Source organism: Zingiber officinale, chromosome 1A (genome assembly GCF_018446385.1).
Source record: "Zingiber officinale cultivar Zhangliang chromosome 1A, Zo_v1.1, whole genome shotgun sequence".
NCBI classification, from domain to species: Eukaryota; Viridiplantae; Streptophyta; class Magnoliopsida; order Zingiberales; family Zingiberaceae; genus Zingiber; species Zingiber officinale.
The window spans coordinates 90,146,141-90,149,948 of NC_055987.1; positions in this window are offsets into that span (position 1 = coordinate 90,146,141).

Here is a 3,808-nt window from a genome sequence, read left to right on the forward strand (position 1 = left end):
GTTCAGATAGCCTAGAAAGAGCAAGACAAACAATAATTAGTTATATTCAGTATTTTACTTTTCAGTGGCACTGTACAGGATTAGATATCCATTGGGCTGGGCTCCCATAGTCGGTCCCTAGGTTTAGATAACCTAGTAAACCCTACTAAATTCGGGACTTGCAAACCCGGGTCTAGTTAGGGACGCGCGCATAGCACGTACAGTTGCCGGGCCCAAACAGCAGCATGTTTATGTATTTTCATCTATTATGTATGTAGTTTTGAACTCTCACTAAATAGTTAGGTGAGATCAGTATAGCTTTAGCACTCGCTAGAATTAGCTCAGTTTATGCTTCAGTTCAGTTCATTTTTATGGTTATGTATGATAATACTATGCTCAGCTTCTAGTTACACATGCTTTAGATGATAGTATGCCATGTTTAGCTTTTGATTTCCATGTATTGTTTGATAGCATGCCATATTTTAGTTTAATCAGTACATATTTCAAATAGCATGTTTTAAAAGCATAAATGCATCGTATGCATGTTTTTGTGAGGTAGATGGTTTCTTACTAAGCGAAAGCTTATAGATACTTCTTTTCCTTATACTGCAGATAAATGTAAAGGAAAGATGGACTAGCGGAGGCTGGAGGTCAATGCAAGGATGAAGATGTGTGTGGAAGGAACCTGGAGTAGAGATCTTGGAAAAACTAGCAAACTAATACTTTAGATTTATATCATGTTAATTTCCGCATTTTTAGTTGTTTTGATGCATGAATTATGAAAGACCTATTTAGATTGTTAGTAATCATGCTTAGAATGTCATTTAAATGTTGTTAGAATGTTTGGTATTTGGTTTAGAATTGTTGTAGGTGATTTTGGCATGAACAAGTGCTGAAATCAGACATTTGGTCGAAATTAGAAACTCGGATCGATCAGTTGATCGATTCGAGGGTCTCTAATCGATCAACTGATCGATTGGGCGATTCGGCTCGTGAACAGTAGGCGTTTGGATCAATCAGCCGATCGATTCAGCCAATTCCGTCGCGAACAGAAGGCCCTGGGATCGATCACTGGATCGATTGACCAGCCTGGATCGATCATTTGATCGATCCAGATTATTGCCCGAGCACAGTAGCGTGCTGGATCGATCCAACCTATGTCCCGCATACAATAGCCGGCTGGATCGATCACTGGATCGATCCGACTATTCCAATCGATCTGTGGATCGATTGGGAGGTCTGGTATCAGCGGGGAAGTGTCTAAGTTCAGTTCCTTGGCCATGGGGAAGGTAAAACATGTTATGAATGGTTAGTTTACCTCCCTTAGCATGTATAGAACCAAGAAATGTTAGTCGTTTAGCAAAATTTTAATTAGTACAGCTTCCGCATTTAGTTTTAGTAATGGTCAGGGAATAGTTTAGCACAGCATAATGTGACGATCGGCCTTACAGCCTAGTAGTAGAAGGCGGGTCGTTATAGAGTGGTATCAGAGCAGCTTCCATACTTCCTACACACACATCAGCATTGAACCTGCAGCTTCCAAGTAAGAAACGTCTCTCACTTATTATGTTCTTTCTTTCATGTTTATAAATACTGTAGCATGTTGATTGATGATAGTACCTAACATGATAGTGACAGTAGTTATATAAACATGATTGCCTTAGTTATGTATATCCTCTATGTTTTTAGAAATGGCACGAGGACGCCCAGCTAGAAGGGCACCCGCCACTGAGCCCCAGCATGAGGCAGGCAATTCAGTGCCTACCCCAGACCTTACAGCACTAGTGGCTCAGTTACAGCAGCAACAGGAAATAGCCACCTTAAAGGCTAGTCAGCAGAACACTCCCACTATCACCTCGGATCCTAATTTAGCGACACCAGTGGTCTTAGAGGTTCCACCAGTCTAGCCTGCAGCACCAGTAGCCCCAGCAGCAGGAACGCAGAAAGAATCCTATCTGATCCAGTGACAGAGAGTCAAGCCAGAGAATTTCTCAGGCAGCAGTGAACCATGGGATGCACAGGCCTGGTTCAAAACACTGGAGAGTACGATGGAGCTTCTGGACTGGCCAGAGTATGAAAAGGTGAAGTGCGCCTCTTTCTGCTTGACAGGAGATGCACGCATGTGGTGGGAGAGAATCAGAGCGAAGCACCCAGTAAATCAGATGACATGGGCCGATTTCGAGAAGGAATTCTTTGAGGAGTTCTTTCACATGCGGGTCACAAACCGCCACTACGACGAGTTCACCGAATTTCGCCAGGGCAACCTCTCAGTGGAGGAAGCCGTGAAGAAATTCAACAGATTGGCTCGTCTATGCCCTGAATTAGTCAGCACAGAAAGGGAACGAGTCCGGTTAATGCTCAAGATGCTGAGGCCGGAAATAGCAATGAACGTGGCTGGCGGCATTCACCGGCCGCAAACCATTGAAGAACTAGTGAGCAGCGCTCTAATCACTGAGCACTACCAGAATAATATTAAGTAGCAGAAGCAAGTCCTCTCAGAAGCCAAAGGTCAAGGAGGCTCAGGCACTCAGAAACAGCAGGGCCACAGCTCTCATGGCTCTAACTGGAAAGGGAACTCCAGCAACAAGCGCAAACCAGGGAGCTACCCAAAAGGAGGACCAGCTAGCAAGGAGCCCAGTTATCCAAAATGTGTTACTTGTGGGAAATTCCACCCTGGAGTTTGTCGCAAGGGCACACGAGGATGCTTTGAATGCGGACAGGAAGGGCACATGGCCAAGCAGTGTCCGAACAAGGCTAGCTTTCCTCCACTACAACCGATCCAGTATGAAGCCAAGCCAGCACAGTTGCATCAGATGCAGGCTGCTTTAGATGGTCCACACATTAGCCAGGGCAGATTAAAAGCCCCTCCAGTACGACCAATGCGAGGATCTATTCACTCACCAGAGAGGACGTAGCAAATGCCTCGACAGTTGTCACAGGTCAGATTAGTATCTTACAGCAAAGTACAACTGTCTTATTCGATACTGGGGCAACCCTTTCATATATATCCAGGGCATTGGCTGAGAAGTTAGCCAGACCTCCAGAGGTACTCAGTAGTCAGTTCCTGACGACGTTACCTTCAGGAGAAATCATGGCATCCACGCACTGGCTCAGAGCAGTGCTAGTCATTATAGCAGACAGAGAGCTCTTTTGCGATCTGATAGTGCTAAATATGACTGACTACGATGTTATCTTTGGGATGGACTTCCTGATCAGATACGGTGCTTCCATAGAGTGCCGTAAACAGAAAGTCATATTCCAACCTGAAGTAGAAGCGCAGTTCGAGTTCGTCGGAGAACCCAAGAGAAAGGCCAAGAAGTTTCTCTCAGCTACGAAGGCACGGAGACTAATGGATTCAGGATGTACGGGATTTTTAGCACACATAGTCAGTACCAGTCAGGACAAGGACCAACAGCTAGCAGAGGTTCGAGTCGTATGTGACTACCCAGCAGTCTTCCCTGAAGAGTTACCAGGATTAGCACCAGACAGGGAGATTGAATTTGAGATAGAGCTCATTCCCGGTACCAATCCTATTTCCAAAGCGCCTTATCGCATGGCTCCAGCAGAACTGAAAGAACTTCATGAGCAATTACAGGAGCTGCTTGACAAGGGCTTCATACGACCTAGTCACTCACCATGGGGAGCGCCTGTACTGTTCGTGAAGAAGAAGGACGGGAGCATACGCCTGTGTATAGATTACCGGGCACTGAACCAAGTTACGATCTAGAACAGGTATCCTTTTTCCAGAATAGATGACCTGTTCGACCAGCTAAAGGGAGCAGCAGTGTTCTCTAAAATAGACCTCAGATCAGGTTATCATCAGGTGAAA